Consider the following 18,081-nt stretch of genomic DNA (forward strand, 5'->3'; position numbering starts at 1 on the left):
CACTCTCAAATTGTTTGTCGTCGCCCGTGCCGCAGTTGGTCTATACATTGCTTCCCTTGCCCCTCATAAAAATAAGCAATATAAAGTATTTTATTTTAATCTGTATCATGTGCTTACATCGCCTTATTATACTGCATGGACCATAACCATGCGTGTCACCATGTATCCATGTTTGAGATGCCAGGTGTCCTAGATGGAAGGTGGCGTGTTCGACCCCCATGATGCTACCTGGGCGGATGAACACACTTGAAGAGTACTCATGATTTTCATCAGGGACAACTACCCCATAGTGCAAACAATGCCACCTTCCGTGCATGATGCTGACGGCCTACCATTCATGAAGAATGGGTGTGTTTTCATTACGCACCGACGGATTCATATCTTGAACGCCCCTATACCAGATCTATGTCGCTTTAGTTTGGATGAGTCTCCATCATGGGGAGCCACACTAAGAAGCTACGATGATATGGACCCTCGTTGGCCACAGTTATGGATCGTGCCATCTAAAAGAACATGTGGGACTGGAACTACGAGACGAACATGTACCCAGGGATGTACGAACCTGAGTAATGTAGCGCAGTAAGTGAAGTAGAAAGGCACAAATAGTATGAACATGCGTGGCATATACGCATTTGTCTTACTACCACTAAATGTTGTACGTGCAATGAACGGTGATATTATGATGTACGTGCCTAAGTACTCTACTACTCCCTCTCTTCCTAAATATAAGTCTTTGTAAAGATCTCACTGTGAACCTGATACAGATGTATATAGATGCATTCTAAGTATAGATTCATTCATTTTGCTCCGTATGTACTCACCTAGTGGAATCTCTACGGAGGGAGTACTATATTAATTGGAGGCACATATTAGGTTTTATATTTGTTTACATGTATGGTCCGAGACCTTCCAACTAGATGCGTCTTTCTCTCGGGGTCGCACTATGTATCGTTATATACTACTAGAAGTGGAAGAAGTGGAGATGCTCTACCATGCTGTTTGTGCCCACTCCTTTTGCTGACATGTGACAAATCCAGCACGTGTCGTGCTTCGCACTCCTTCATTGTAAGAGTTGAAACGCTACCTTTCATAAAAAATAAAAAATAATGATAAATCAGCAGTGATACTATACCACGTGGTTTCCTTGCTCCTCGATATCAGAAAGAATAGTTTGGTTCACCGACATGTGGGACGTCGACCATCCTGGTCTACTCGCCATGCATGCAGAACTCCAGGGGGGAGTCACCCCGGTCATCGCGCCACAGTTATAATGACTAATGAGCCGTCAAATCACAAGCCCAACCATTTTCACTGTAAAGTTGCTTGGATGAAGGAAACATCATGACTTCATTGAATTCCACTTCTTGAAGAAAACTACTATACTAGCAATATTGCCAGCTATAGTGGCACTGTACCCCAGTGGAGGCCTCGTTTGGTTCATAGGATACGGATTTTATAGGAATAGGAAAATTATAGGAAGTGAGATGACATTCATCTCAATTCCTGTAGAGAAAGAGATGCCATTTGATGCATAGGATAGGAATTTTTCCATTGAGTCTAGGCTAATGTACTGGTATTTTGCTCTAAAAACTACAGTAGTAACTAGTACTGGTACATGCTCATAATTAATTAAACAAACGTACGGCCGGCACACACACACACACACACTAACTAACTACTAGTAGTAGTACTGCTAATAGGCTGGCCAAACACCATCGTTCTGCTTCCCGGCTTTGTTAGCAACACCCCACCGTGCTTGGATCTCTGCCGAGCTCTCCTTGGCAGCGCGTACGTCCTCTTCTTTCTTGTGGTAGCGGGACACTCTTTTCTTGAGTGCTTTCTGCCTTTTCCACTCCCTCTATGAGGCTTCGGCTGCCTCTTGCTCTAGTGCCCATTCGGCGTTGGCAGCTTCAAAGTATGCCCACATAGGTGTAAGGTCCCGAGCAGCAATGAACTCGGCATGGCGGGATGCCATCGCTTCCCTACCATTTTGTGTGCGGTCATGGGCGGCGAGGAACTCGGCATGGCGGGATGCCATCGCTTCCTTACCGGTTAGTTTGCGGCGCAGTGGTATGAACGACACTTGGTGAGAGCTCTAAGGCAGAGTGGATGGACAACCGTATACTGCATTGGTTTGTCAAGAGCTCAAGGACATACAACAAAGGAAATTTGCATTCCCCTTTAATCCTGGTCGTTTGTTACCGCACACGGTTAGTTTCTGTAGCCTATGGAAATTGTGTGTGTTGATCCTATTGTGGGTTGCTTTTTGATTGGCCGCCACCCTAGCCACGCGGATCGCGCGCATGCTCCATGATCAAATGGCAATCCACGTCCCTATCATCACATCCGTGTAGCCGTAGATGGGATTTGATGTTTCTGCACCTCCGTCCTGGTTGATGCATGTAACAACAAATCACTAGAAACTATGTTTACTAGTAAGGTACACATGCATTGCACGCATGAGATTTGGCAACCAAATTATGAATAAATACCACACAATAGACTGTAAGCTTTGAGTCATATATGCATGATGTAGATGTTTGTTTAATTCTTATAGTTCATCTCATTCAAAATCAATAATTTTTATAAAAAAAGTTAATCTATTTTAAGATTCATGGAATTGTGCGTTGTAAAGGATAAAGTAAAAATTATTATAGGGGCATAGATATAGAAATATGAATCCAACGATATAATTTTTGGTGACATGCATTATTATTTTCTTAGTTCAATCTATGGTCAAAGTTTGGCACAAAATACTAAGGGGGGCAATAAATCAGGATTGTGATAGTAAATTTCTACAAAATGCACATAATGCCCTAAATATGGTAAATGAACCCGAAGAAGTGCCAAATTTGAAAACGGTGCTTTGTAGGGTGTACGTTGATCATAGAAAAAAAGTGAACTGCCACATTAATTGAGTACTTCCGCAAACTACAAAAATAATATACCACCACGCCAGCGTTTAACCGCCCTGGCCCACCGAAACCCCTTCCATCGCTAGCGTGCTCCTCCCACCTAAAACGGTAACCATCGCTCCAGAACATCAATGCCGCATTCACGCCAACGCGACCTCTCACTAGCGCTGGCCTTGCAGTAGCGTGACGGCCGAGTGAGCGCCACTAGCGCGACATCCGGTGCAAGCGACTGCTCCGCATTAGCATCCGTCAATTGCCCACATTAATGACAAACAACTGCCGACGAACCTACTCTGTTGCCAGCCGTCCGTCTGTCTGCCGCGACTCATTGCCATTTGCCCGCTATATTAACTTTAGCCCCAGCCATAGGCAAAGACCCACTGTCATTCTCCTCCAGTCCCTTACTTCCGTCGGCACCACTCCATCCATGGTGTCGGTGTCAAAACCGGCGGATCTCAGGTAGGGGGTCCCGAACTGTGCGTCTAGGCGGATGGTAACAGGAGATGAGGGACACGATGTTTTACCCAGGTTCGGGCCCTCTTGATGGAGGTAAAACCCTACGTCCTGCTTGATTAATATTGATGATGTGTGTTACAAGAGTGGATCTACCATGAGATCAAGGAGGATAAACCCTAGAAGCTAGCCTATGGTATGATTGTTGTTCGTCCTATGGACTACAGCCATCCGGTTTATATAGACACCGGAGAGGGCTAGGGTTACACAGCGTCGGTTACAAAGGTAGGAGATCTACATATTCGTATCGCCAAGCTTGCCTTCCACGCCAAGGAAAGTCCCATCCGGACACAGGACGAAGTCTTCAATCTTGTATCTTCATAGTCTTGGAGTCCGACCGATGATGATAGTTCGGCTATCCGGACACCCCCTAGTCTGGAACTCCCTTAGTAGCCCCTGAACCAGGCTTTAATGACGACGAGTCTGGTGCCCATATTGTCTTCGGCATTGCAAGGCGGGTTCCTCCTCCGAATAATTTATAGAAGATTGTGAACACCAGGATAGTGTCCGGATCTGCAAAAATAAATTCCACATACCACCGTAGAGAGTATAATATTACACAAGATCAATCTGCTGACGCATTCTGTGGCGTGACGTCACACCACTCCCAAGCCTTCACTCGAATTGTTTTTATTGTTCCACCTCAGCGCGTTTAGCATGGTGGTTTCCTTGGCACGTCTTGGCGAAGCAGAGATCGTGTTCCCCTTATTCTGGGATTCCCATCAATATGGACGTGGGTAACCCAACCGCGCCATTGATTGTGACGCTTGGGAGATAAGGGAGTTTTACCATGCCGGTGGGGACGCGTGTTTCTATCCGCCCATATAAGGGGATAAAGATCCAACCCTTTTACCTGCGCCTTCTTCCTCCTTGGCTTATCCATCTCCGCGAACTCGAGCTCCAGCGCCCAAGTCCGCACTTCTCACCTCAACCTTCTCCAACTATGTCCAGAGCGGGAGGCAAGTGGACGGCCTCCTCCATCACGGAGGGGCAGATCCAGAAGCTGCGCGACACCGGATACTTGTCCAGTGACATCGCGCACCGGCTCCCCGACGAGGGAGAGCTCATCCCCACCCCCAAGCCCCATGAGAGGGTAGTGTTTCTTCCCCATGTCCTCCGCGGACTGGGCTTCCCACTTCATTCCTTCGTCCGGGGGCTCATGTTCTACTACGGCCTGGATTTCCATGATCTGGCCCCGAATTTCATCCTCAACATCTCGGCATTTATCGTCGTGTGCGAGGCCTTCCTCTGCATCCAGCCCCACTTCGGCTTGTGGCTCAAGACCTTCAGTGTCAAACCGAAGGTTGTGAAGGGCAGCCAAGCGGAGTGCGGAGGCGCCATGGTGGGCAGGATGTCCCACGTTACATGGCTGGAAGGCACTTTCATGGAAACCATCAAGGGGTGGCAATCGGGGTGGTTCTACATCACCGAGCCGCGTCACGCCGATTGGGCAGCGGCCCCCGAATTCATATCCGGCATCCCTACACGGCTCACCTCCTGGAAAGAGAGTGGACTGATCTGGGGGAATTGGGAGGAGCTGACCGGACTCCAAGCCTGTATCCAGAAGCTGGTGGACAAGAAGCTCAAGCTTTTCAACGTAGTCCAGGTCATGCTCATCCGCCGGATTCTCCCGTGCCAACGAAGGGGCTTTAACATGTGGGAGTTCGATCCGACGCAGCACCAGACCCTGAGTGGGCTCTTCGACACCACGTATGAAGATGTCTGGAAGGTGCTGTTTAAGGGCGCCGAAGCTCCCGCATCCACTACCAAAGATCGCGGATTCCGCTCGCAGCGTCCGGCTGACGAGGTAAGTGATTTTGCCACTTGTTTTCCATAGTTTGACTCTATGCGGGATCTAAACTCCCCTTTTACCTTTGACAGGACTGGCTAGCGAAGGCCGAACGGACTATCTGTCCGGCCCCATTGCCAGAGGACCTAGCGGACGCCCGCCTAACCGGGCTGCTGGCTCCGGCACCCCACGTGGTGTCGGAGAAGAAGGCCACGGGGACCCGTAAGAGTTCCTGTTTTCAAGTGCTATCGGATGATGAATCCGAGGCCGACTCCTCCCTCCAAGGTGAGGAGGAGAAGAAAGCCTCTCCCCCAGCGGGGGGAGGGAAGAAAAGGAAGGCCTCCCCAACAAGGGAGGCCGAAGGGTCCAAGAAGGGAAAAACTCTTCCCCCGGACCGCTCCGCCAACGCCAGTGACGGCGACGAGGACTGGCCTCCAAGGGCCAAGCCCCTGGCGAGATCGTAAGTATTCGGACTCCCGAATAACTTCAGGGTTTTTTTTCCGCCACACAATGTCTTTCTAATGCCGCATACAACCCTGCAGTCCGCCCAAGGATGATCTTCCCGTTTCGTCGAGCGGGTCCTTGGGTGCGTCGGATATGGATTCCCTTCCGACTGCCTCCACCCCCCGTGCCGCGGACGACACCGAGGTGGGGTCCCAGGAAGGGACCTACCAGGAGGAGGAGGCCCCAGAGGTGTCGCAGGACAACCTCCCAGACTTTGCACCCGACTCAGCCCCGGAGGCCACAGTGGCTCCAGAGTCCGGCGGGCGACCCCTTCGTAAGAAGGGCAAGACCGCGACGCCGGCTGCCTCCGTCCAACAGGAGGTGCCGGATAATTTGCTGGAGGCGCTCAACGGCGCCTCCATCGAAGAGGAACACCGTACTATTATGAGTGCGGTGATTCAGAAGGTTCAGCTTGCCAAGAGCGGGCTGACTGAAGCCTGCAGCAGCCTTCTAACAGGCTTTGAGGTAAGAATTCCAACATATGTAAAATGGTACCGCATAGACAGTAGCCCCTGATGCTTGGTTCGGTGTTCGGAAAGAAAAGACGGACTGAGGATCTTTAGAAAGATAAATGCAGGAGTCATGAAAATATGTCAATATGGGATTACAGGCTGTGTTGTTGACCTCCGCCGCACTGACTACGGAGGTCAATACTTTGAAGGAAAACCTCGAGCGGTCCGAGAACGAGCTCAGCCGTGCCAAGAAGCAGCTCGAGGAAAAAGAAGGTGAGTAATACCTTATGAAAATTGTACCTTACAAAAAAGGATTTGGTTGCAAGAAAAATGACAAGGATAACTTGGGTATTGCAGGGGCCACTAACGAGGTGGCGAACCTGAAGGAGGCGGTGGCCGCGGCCGAACGCAATGCGGCCGCGGAGCGCACCGAGCGAGAGAGGTAGGAGGCGCGGGTGGCGGAGGTACAGCAAGAGCTCCAGGATCTCGTGAAAAAACATGAGAGCTTGAAGCGTGACTCGAAGACTCGAGAGTCTGAGTTTGCAAAGGCTCTTGAGAGTGCCAAAGCCGCTAAGGCCGAAGCCTACAAGGCCCACCAGGAGATTGAGGCGGTGAAGAAAATAGCAGCGGGTAAGGCATTTTTCATGCAAAGTAAGCATGTGAGTGTTAATTACTTGTTGCTTACCCGAATTCGAAGCTCTCCAGGAGCGTTCGCAGATCTTCCTCGCAGCGTGTCCGATGCTACCGCATTTTACCGGGCCGAGGAGGGGAGCTCGACGGAGAAGGTCTTCTGGTCTCTGTATGCTGAGGTCGGACATCCGGTGCCCCTTAGCGACCAGCTGAAGCAGCTGGTCGAGCTCCACAAGGCGGCCGAACAGGCCATGAAGGGCCTCATAGTTCGGCTGTGGCCTAAGGAGGCCATGCCTGGGAGCTACTTCGGCCTAGTGCCCGTGGCTTGAAGTCATCAAGCATTCCGCTTGTATTGAAGGTGCCCGCCGGGTCCTTGCCCGCGCAAAGGTGCACTGGGGCAAGATGGATGCCCAGAAGCTCGTGACGGACCCGCCACCAAAGGGCAAGGAGCATCGCACACCCGAGATGTATTATAAGAGTGTGCTGAAGGGCGCCCGCACTATTGCGGGTGAGTGGTCCAAAGATGTAATATTTGAGTAGACTCGCATGTTGTTATCCTGTGCGCTGAAAACTTGGTTCATATGCGCTAAGCAACGCTTGTTAATTTAAAATATTACCTTCTGTGTGGCTGTTTATCAAATCTGAGAGATGGCAAGTCGTCGGCTTCAGCCCCCATGCCACGAGTGCTGGGGTGTTCGGGATAAACTCGAGCGCTCTTGTTCCCATTTTTTGGTCCATCTAGGGAGGCGCTCGACACAGAGAACAAGGCAGCCGGACTTATAATGCTTGAACACTCTCACTTAGCCATAGAATTGTGACGCCCCTGATTCAATCGTACACTAATCATACACGCAAACGTGTACGATCAAGATCAGGGACTCACGGGAAGATATCACAACACAACTCTACAAATAAAATAAGTCATACAAGCATCATAATACAAGCCAGGGGCCTCGAGGGCTCGAATACAAGTGCTCGATCATAGACGAGTCAGCGGAAGCAACAATATCTGAGTACATACATAAGTTAAACAAGTTTGCCTTAAGAAGGCTAGCACAAACTGGGATACAGATCGAAAGAGGCGTAGGCCTCCTGCCTGGGATCCTCCTAACTACTCCTGGTCGTCGTCAGCGGGCTGCACATAGTAGTAGGCACCTCCGGTAGTAGGAGTCGTCGTCGACGGTAGCGTCTGGCTCCTGGACTCTAGCATCTGTTGCGACAACTAGAAAGAAAGGAAAGGGGGGAAAAGGGGGGAGAAAGCAACCGTGAGTACTAATCCAAAGTACTCGCAAGCAAGGAACTACACTACATATGCATGGGTATATGTGAAAGGAGGCCATATCAGTGGACTGAACTGCAGAATGCCAGAATAAGAGGGGGATAGCTAGTCCTATCGAAGACTACGCTTCTGGCAGCCTCCGTCTTGCAGCATGTAGAAGAGAGTAGATTGAAGTCCTCCAAGTAGCATCTCCAAGTAGCATCTCCAGTAGCATCGCATAGAATAATCCTACTCGGCGATCCTCCTCTCGTCGCCCTGTGGAAAAGCGATCACCGGGTTGTCTGTGGAACCTGGAAGGGTGTGTTTTATTAAGTATCCGGTTCTAATTGTCATAAGGTCAAGGTACAACTCCAAGTCGTCCTGTTACCAAAGATCATGACTATTCGAATAGATTAACTTCCCTGCAGGGGTGCACCACATAACCCAACACGCTCGATCCCATTTGGCCGCACACACTTTCCTGGGTCATGCCCAGCCTCGGAAGATCAACACGTCGCAGCCCCACCTAGGCACAATAGAGAGGTCAGCACGCCGGTCTAAATCCTATGCGTGCAGGGGTCTGGGCCCATCGCCCATTGCACACCTGCACGTTGCGTATGCGGCCGGTGAGCAGACCTAGCAACCTCCATTACAAAGGAAGTTGCGTTAATGCAGTCCAACCCGCCACGCGCCGCTCAGTCGCTGACGTCACGAAGGCTTGACTCAGATCAAATACCAAGATCTCGTTAAGCGTGTTAAGTATCCGCGAACGCCGACCGGGGCCAGGCCCACCTGTCTCCTAGATGGTCTCAACCTACCCTGTCGCTCCGCCACAAAGTAACAGTCGGGGGCCGTTGGGAACCCAGGCCCACCTCTACCGGGATGGAGCCACCTATCCTTTCAGCCCCCTCATCAGAATCACTTGCGGGTACTCATCGAGCTGACCCGACTTTAGTCACCATCTGTAGAGTATGTATGTATGTATGTATAGTATATACCCGTGATCACCTCCCGAGTGATCACGGCCCAATAGTATAGCAAGGCAGACTGACAAGAATGTAGGGCCAATGATGATAAACTAGCATCCTATACTAAGTATTTAGGATTGCAGGTAAGGTATCAACAGATGTAGCAACAATGTCAGGCTATGCATCAGAATAGGATTATCGGAAAGCAGTAACATGCTACACTAGTCTAATGCAAGCAGTATAGAGGAGAATAGGCGATATCTGGTGATCAAGGGGGGGGGGCTTGCCTGGTTGCTCTGGCAAGAAGGACGAGTCATCAACACCGTAGTCGAACCTGGGGTCGCCGACCGTCTCGGGGTCTACCGGAAAGAAGTAACGAGAGGGGAACACAATAAATAACAGAGCAATCAAAGCATCACAAAGCGTAACATGGCAATATGCGGTGCTAGGTGTGCCCTAACGCGGTAGTAGGTGATACCGGCGAAAGGGGGAAACATCCGAGAAAGTATCCTCGGTGTTTTGCGTTTTCGAACAGATGAACCGGAGGGGGGAAAGTTGCGTGTTTGATATGTTAGGGGTGTTTGGCGGACGAACAGGCTGCGAATCCGGATTCATCTCGTCGTTCTGAGCAACTTTCGTGTTGAAAATAATTTAATCCGAGTTACGGTTTAAAAGATATGATTTTCTAAAGATTTTATTAATTTCTGGAATTTAATTAATTATTTAATTTAATTTGAAAATAGATTTACAACGTCAGCATGATGTCATGCTGACGTCAGCAGTCAACAGTGGCTGACTAGTCAACCTGACCAATGGGTCCCGGTTGACATTGTCTAAGACTAACTAATCTGGTTTAGTTAGTCTAACTAAAATGATTAGGTTTATTAACTACAATTAATTAGGTTAACTAATTTAATTAATTAATTTAACAGAATTAATTAAGTTAATTATTTAGTTAATTAATTGATTATTTAGTATTTAATTATATTTATTATTATTATTATTTTAAATCTTTCTGGGGCGCGGGCCCCGTTTGTCATTGGCCGAGAGGGGCTGATGCGGGTTAGCGGGCGCATGGGCGCGCGGGCGCAGGGGGGGCTGCGGGGCGCCCGTTAGCGGGCTGAGCCCATGACCCGGCGCAGCAGGGCGCCGGCGGCCACGGCGTCGGCCAGGGGAAACGCCGGTCGCGGCGGCCGGAGACGGGTCGTCGACGGAGAGGGTGGCCGCGTCCGCGGGCCAGCAGCAGCGGAGGGGGAAAATAGGGGCGCCACGGGGCTCGCGGGCAACGACGGGAGTGGCGTGGTGAACGCGGGCGTGGGGAGGCGCGGGAGCACGCGGACGCGGCCTGGGCGTCACGGTGGAGGCCGAGCCAGACGGCCAGGGCGCGGCCGGAGCCGGCAGGGCGCCGAAGCAGGGGGTGGTTGTAGGAGTGGGGTGAGGTCGACGGCGGTGACTGCGATGCCGACATGGTGAAAGGGGAATGGGCGCGGTCACAACGGAGCGTGCGCGCATGGTTCGGCGCCGACGACAGTGTAGGGAAGGGAGGGACCGGGGCGCAACGAGCGCGGCACCGGAGCGACGCAAGCGCCGGCGAGAGGGGATGAGGAGAAGGAGTACCGGGGTCCTCACCGGGGTGCGTAGGGAACGGGTAGCGTGCTCGATGGAGGTCAGGGAGGACCGTGGTGGAGGGGGACGGGGACGGCGTCGACGGAGAGCAGGCCGGCGAGGTGGTCCGGATAGGGGGGGTTCCGGGCGGCGTCGTGTCGCGGAGGGGCGTCGTCGAGCGGCGTCGGCCCCCTCTAGATCCCGATCCAGATCGGGAGAGAGGAGGGGGGCGAGTGGGTGACGGGGTGGATGGGGTTAGGGTTTCCCCCTGTTGGGGGTTATGGAGTGGAGGGGTTGGGCCGGTTTGTGCGGCCGTATGGGCCGGCCTGTTGGGTCGGCTGCCCGGGGGGGTCCTTTTCCTTTTCTTCTTCTTTTTTTTGTTTGTTTTCTCTTTTGTATTTTCTTTCTTTTATTTATTTTCTTTTCTATTTTAAATCATTTTAAATTATTTACGCTTTTTATAAAAATGTGTTTACTACAACATATTTATCTATGTAATATTTAGTACAACCCGAACATTTTTATTTTAATGTTTGAAAACTTTTATTATTTACCAAACTTTGAATTTGAATTTTGGACCGGTTTTGATCTAACAATAGATTAGCAGCAGTAACCATGGTGACGTGGCACCATTAGCGTGGGATCACTGTAGCTTAATTATCTGGGCGTCACAATTCTCCTCCACTACAAGAAATCTCGTCCCGAGATTTAGGAGCGGGAGTAAGGGGAAAGGGAATTGGTTACGAAATTCTAACGGGTCTTCTCGGTGTTGGTTGCTCTTCTCGAAGAAGTTAATCCCTTTCTTTGATGTCTTCATTTCTCTGCTTCGGTCATCATGATGAAGTAGGCATCCTTTCTTCGGGAACTCCATCGTACTTACGAAGGAAAAGAGAGAGAGAGAGAGAAAAAATTTCCAGGAGAACAAACCTCTGCAAGGTCGACTATCTGGTTGATAACATCGGGGAAGGTGGCGGATGTAACTCTCGATTAGAAACTTAAGAAAACATCGAGAGCAAAGTAAGGAGCTGGCAATCATTCGATGCCTGGAACAGGCCGTGAAAGGAGGTTCAAAGCAACGGGAATAAGTATTATGTCTGATACAAGAATTGATGATCTCTCAGAAGGTCGCTCGTGAATTACATACGAGGCCATGCGCGAGGAACAACCTTGGGAACATGGGGTGTACAGGAGAGTCAGGTTTCGATCCTGTGGAACTGTGGGTTATGGGCCCACCATGTGGGTTAAAAGTAGAAAGGCATTGACAGCTTGCATGGTCATGATAGCAAGGCACGTCAGAGAAGAGACTGTCAGATATGTCGGAAACAACTTCGATACCAAGGGCGAGGGACGAAGAGAACCATTTTTCGCTCATTGAACGAGGCGAACCAATTGACAAAGTTCTCACCCATCGGTGGTTACCGGAATGTCATCAACAATAGTAACAGGGTCTTACCGACAGAGTGGTACAAAAAGGTGCTTACCTAAGCAGGGAATTATCTCTGCTCAGCTAACTCAGATTACAGGAAAGGTTAAACAAAAGAATGGAAAGGAAAACACGATTATTAGATTAAACAGAACAATGGGAAGGAAAATTATGATCACACACAATTATTAGGAGCATATCCTTCCCATGGACAAGCAGAACATGGCATACAGGGTAGGAGAGCAAGTACACAACCATTCAGATGAAGAGGCAAGGATTAATCAAGATGTTACCCATACAACGGTGTTTGGATAGCTGACCAAGAAACATTTAGCATCGCGCCTCCAATGTTCTTGTTGAAGAGCGGATTATCATAGTCATGCTTCGAGGTAGCAATGATATGGGGTTTCAAACAAGGGCCAGACTCTGGATACACAAATGATCCATCAGGAGCAACTTAGAAAATAGTTCTTACAATTTCCTCCAGGAAGAATGGTTATCTTGCAAAAGAAATCATAATGATAGGTCCTCCAGCAGGGGGGGGGTGCTATGCATGACATCATGTTATCGGGTCATCAAAGGACCAACATCATAACTCTTGGAAAGTAGTCCCAACCATCATATCTGGCCGAGATTCAGAACTGATTGGTTCCATGATACCTCAGACTCAGGATGTCCAAGAAGAAAAGGTCTCACACAAATCGATGAAATGACATTGCAAGATTCTTGAGAAATGAACTATGGGACCGGGTTCCTGAAACAATAGTTCATCATTAAACTAAGGAGGGGATGAGGAGGTGGCTGATGGGCTCAGCGACAATTCATCGAGAGTTCCAAATGGATGGATTTCCACAATAAGGTGAACAAGAAGATGACACTTGTCAATTCAAATGGTATAATGTAGTATGCTCGAGGAAAACATACATAATTAAACATTGGTTGAAAGGTGCGCCCGAAATATGGTTGGGTAGCACGACCAACGTCAGAATGGTGATTCAATAATCAATAGTCCAAGAATGAACGGCCGACCATTAACATCAAAGCAATAGGGTTTCTAGAAGGGCAGAATCCAAACTGCACCGTTCACTTGTTGGTACCTCGGTTGGAATCAACACGAGGACCAAGAAGAATGGTGATGGTGAGAAGTATCACCTGTATCAATAATTCTTAAGAGGTGGTGAAATTCTCACAACATTGATGACATAAGAGATGGTAATGCTCCAAGGTAAAGAAGATCAACTGCTGGATAGCAAGGAACTCAAGGTATAACACAAAACACGAACAAGTTTGTGTTGGAGGGAAGGCAGTAAAGTGGTTGATGATAACACAAATCATCGAGGCAAGGATGGTATTTCTCATCATGAATCCGATTGATATCCTGGAAGAGCTCATAAGGTTGATGATGATCACGACACATTTGTCGAGAGGTTACACGAAGATGTAATTGATCGACGATGACATCAAGTCAAACGAATGATGAAGCGAAAGGTTATTGGAACCCCGGTTAGGACACAAACTCGAAATCAAGTTTGTTGTTCAAGGAGAAATGATATGACGACGAAAATCAATGCAAGCTTAGTTCATCGTTGAAAGTTGTGCTTCGGGAATAAGGACTAGGTAGCACAGTTAAAAAAAATTAGCATGATGATGATATAGCTGATCAGGCTAGGAATGACTTAGAGGATTATTAAACTCGTAAGCAACGAAAATTACTTAGAGTTATTGAATCGGAGTGCTGAATCGATTCACTTATCGGTTTTCTCGGTTAACAAACAACCCAGAAGCATGAAGTGACAAAGACAGGGTAAAGGTAGTACTCCATCAAAGGACAGGGTAATGTAGTGTAATGGCATGATATCCTCGAGATACCAGGGGTAATACTCGACGATAGACCAACCTAGAGGTTGGACTGGGGTACTGCTTTGCAGAGGACAAGTGCTTAAACTTGCCCAAGAAATGGGATCAAGGAAGAACATATGGTCGGAACCACGATTGCAAAAGGCCAGATCCCAGATATAAGTTGAACTTATACCAAGGGAATAATTAATTTAAGAGAAGCTTTTAATGATAAGATCTACATCGTGTCCATGGGCATGAACACAAGGTTCAAGGTCGACTCCCACTTCTTCAATGTATAATCTTTCATTCACTTCTCACGTTCGATGAAGCTGTAGTGTTGAAATTTTATCTGGCAAAATACCAGAAGAGTATGACTCGTGAAAACTTTCGAGTTCACACATATTAAGGAAGGCATAGGTTCAACCCATCGGGGCATCGTGGAAACATATACCACAAGCTTCAATAGTAAATATCACCAGCTCGAAAGCAGAGCATGGTTGGCCACATCAAGGGATAGGATTTACCAATGGCATTATGTATCAGGGAAAGAACTTCCAAAGTGATTGAACCTGAAGGATGTTGTCAGTTAAAATCCAACAAGGATCTGATGGTCCATAACAAAGCTGATGTGAGCACCGACATAATCAAAGGAAGAAACAATGCAATGGCATTGGATTATAGAAACAACTGACTAATTCAAAGCTCAATTGCAAAGGAATTATTATTTCAAATTCAAGGGATCAGAAGCAACGCTCTGATTAAGGATGGATAAGTTGAACAGACTTAGGGTTACAATCGACGGCAATTTGATTGGTCGAGAACAAGCCCATGTTCAAAATGACGTCTGGGCCAGAAAGTTAATTTAAAAGGATCAACTGATTATTGCGTGCATTCGCACTCCTGTTGAATCAATAGGATCAAAATGACGGTGTCTAAGGATACTAATGAATATTGCCAGACATATGGAAAGCATCCATAATGCAAGCAGACAAGTATTGCAGAGCAATAAGCTACTGAGGAATTTTGGAGGATCGAATAGTATTTCAAAGACCATTGTGAAACACATGAACAACTGGGGATGATAGGATACTAGATAAGGGCGAGAAATTATCCGTAGGGGTATTCAGGTGGAAAGGAACTGCAAGGCAGTAGGCACAAAGTATTTTCGGATCAATAGAGAGAATTTCAGGGTATCTTCCAATGACAAGATCAACTGGGAACAAAAGTAAGAATGACAGATGTATGTATTTATCCATAGGGATATTTCGATGGTAGGGAATTGCAAAAGCAACAGGCACAAAGTCTCGCGAGAACATCAGAGGGTATCTTTGGAATCCTTCGGTGCACCAAGCAATCATCTGGAGTGAGGGGCTCTCCGGGAGAAAGTGATAACGAGATCCTAATGTTAGATTTAGCAAAATTCATTTAACCCGAATAGAAGAGAGATTAGAGTCCCATAGTATAGACAAGGAGTAAAAGATCCTAATACCACCCAATGGCAACGTGGGCCCATGGGCCGCACAGCCATGTCAGTAAAAGTTTTGTAAAGTCTAGACTCGACTTCGGCCAAGGAGTTAGAAAGGGGGATCCTACAGGCAGTCGGCTCTGATACCAACTTGTGACGCCCCTGATTCAATTGTACACTAATCATACACGAAAACGTGTACGATCAAGATCAGGGACTCATGGGAAGATATCACAACACAACTCTACAAATAAAATAAGTCATACAAGCATCATAATACAAGCCAGGGGCCTCGAGGGCTCGAATACAAGTGCTCGATCATAGAAGAGTCAGCGGAAGCAACAATATCTGAGTACAGACATAAGTTAAACAAGTTTGCCTTAAGAAGGCTAGCACAAACTGGGATACAGATCGAAAGAGGCGTAGGCCTCCTGCTTGGGATCCTCCTAACTACTCCTGGTCGTCGTCAGCGGGCTGCACGTAGTAGTAGGCACCTCCGGTAGTAGGAGTCGTCATTGACGGTAGCGTCTAGCTCCTGGACTCCAGCATCTGGTTGCGACAACCAGAAAGAAAGGAAAGGGGGGAAAAGGGGGGAGAAAGCAACCGTGAGTACTCATCCAAAGTACTCGCAAGCAAGGAACTACACTACATATGCATGGGTATATGTGTAAGGAGGCCATATCAATGGACTGAACTGCAGAATGCCAGAATAAGAGGGGGATAGCTAGTCCTATCGAAGACTACGCTTCTGGCAGCCTCCGTCTTGCAGCATGTAGAAGAGAGTAGATTGAAGTCCTCCAAGTAGCATCTCCATGTAGCATATCCAGTAGCATCGCATAGCATAATCCTACACGGCTATTCGAATAGATTAACTTCCTTGCAGGGGTGCACCACATAACCCAACACGCTCGATCCCATTTGGCCGCACACAACAGAGAGGTCAGCACACCGCTCTAAATCCTATGCGCGCAGGGGTCTGGGCCCATCGCCCATTGCACACCTGCATGTTGCGTACGCGGCCGGTGAGCAGACCTAGCAACCTCCATTATAAAGGAAGTTGCGTTAACGTAGTCCAACCCGACGCGCGCCGCTCAGTCGCTGATGTCACGAAGGCTTCGGCTGATACCACGACGTTGAGTGCCCATATCTTTCCCGCGTAGTTGGTTAGTGCGTATAGGCCAGTGGCCAGACTCAGATCAAATACCAAGATCTCGTTAAGCGTGTTAAGTATCCGCGAACGCCGAACAGGGCCAGGCCCACCTGTCTCCTAGGTGGTCTCAACCTTCCCTGTCGCTCCGCCACAAAGTAACAGTCAGGGGCCGTCGGGAACCCAGGCCCACCTCTACCGGGATGGAGCCACCTATCCTTTCAGCCCCCTCATCAGAATCACTTGTGGGTACTCATCGAGCTGACCCGACTTTAGTCACCATCTGTAGAGTATGTATGTATGTATAGTATATACCCGTGATCACCTCCCGAGTGATCACGGCCCAATAGTATAGCAAGGCAGACTGACAAGAATGTAGGGCCAATGATGATAAACTAGCATCCTATACTAAGTATTTAGGATTGCAGGTAAGGTATCAACAGATGTAGCAACAATGTCAGGCTATGCATCAGAATAGGATTAACGGAAAGCAGTAACATGCTACACTACTCTAATGCAAGCAGTATAGAGGAGAATAGGCGATATCTGGTGATCAAGGGGGGGGGCTTGCCTGGTTGCTCTGGCAAGAAGGACGAGTCGTCAACACTGTAGTCGAACTGGGGGTCGCCGACCGTCTCGGGGTCTACCGGAAAGAAGTAACGAAAGGGGAACACAATAAATAACAGAGCAATCAAAGCATCACAAAGCGTAACATGGCAATACGCGGTGCTAGGTGTGCCCTAACGCGGTAGTAGGTGATACCAGCGAAAGGGGGAAACATCCGGGAAAGTATCCCCGGTGTTTCGCGTTTTCGAACAGATGAACCAGAGGTGGGAAAGTTGTGTGTTCGATATGTTAGGGGTGTGTGGCGGACGAACAGGCTACGTATCCGGATTCGTCTCGTCGTTCTGAGCAACTTTCATGTTGAAAATAATTTAATCCGAGTTACGGTTTAAAAGATATGATTTTCTAAAGATTTTATTAATTTCTGGAATTTAATTAATTATTTAATTTAATTCGAAAATAGATTTACGACGTCAGCATGATGTCATGCTGACGTCAGCAGTCAACAGTGGCTGACTAGTCAACCTGACCAGTGGGTCCCGGTTGACATTGTCTAAGACTAACTAATCAGGTTTAGTTAGTCTAACTAAAATGATTAGGTTTATTAACTACAATTAATTAGGTTAACTAATTTAATTAATTAATTTAACAGAATTAATTAAGTTAATTAATTAGTTAATTAATTGATTATTTAGTATTTAATTATATTTATTATTATTATTTTTTAAATCATTCTGGGGCGCGGGCCCCGTTTGTCATTGGCCCAGAGGGGCTGATGCGGGTTAGCGGCGCATGGGCGCGCGGGCGCAGGGGGGGCTGCGGGGCGCCCGTTAGCGGGCGGAGCCCATGACCCGGCGCAGCAGGGCGCCGGCGGCCACGGCGTCGGCCAGGGGAAACGCCGGTCGCGGCGGCCGGAGACGGGTCGTCGACGGAGAGGGTGGCCGCGGGCGCGGGCCAGCAGCAGCGGAGGGGGAAAACAGGGGCGCCACGGGGCTCGCGGGCGACGACG

This window comes from Triticum aestivum, chromosome 5B (genome assembly GCF_018294505.1).
Source record: "Triticum aestivum cultivar Chinese Spring chromosome 5B, IWGSC CS RefSeq v2.1, whole genome shotgun sequence".
Lineage (NCBI taxonomy): Eukaryota > Viridiplantae > Streptophyta > Magnoliopsida > Poales > Poaceae > Triticum > Triticum aestivum.